Here is a 276-nt window from a genome sequence, read left to right as displayed (position 1 = left end):
GGCCGGCGGCCACGGGGCCTGTCCCCGCTGGAAGCATAACAGGACCTCAGCCTGCGGCGCCTTCTCCGTCTCTAGGCTCGGAGGGAGGCCCGATCCCGCGATCTCCGAGCGACCCCGGGCCAGGGCCTGCTGGGGAGCCCCTCTTGTTTGTCCTGGAAGCTCCTGTCCAGCTGGGGCCGGGGGTCGCCGGGCTCCCCAGCAGAAGCCGGAGCTGCTGCGTGCGCCGGGGCCTCGCCCGCACGCCCTGCACTGCTGCCAGCCCGCCCCGCCGCCTGC

The sequence above is a fragment of the Gavialis gangeticus genome, unplaced genomic scaffold (assembly GCF_001723915.1).
Source record: "Gavialis gangeticus isolate Ggan-Ray unplaced genomic scaffold, GavGan_comp1, whole genome shotgun sequence".
Classification (NCBI taxonomy): Eukaryota; Metazoa; Chordata; order Crocodylia; family Gavialidae; genus Gavialis; species Gavialis gangeticus.
The sequence above is the reverse complement of the archived record's forward strand: the minus strand, read 5'-3'. Positions refer to the sequence as shown.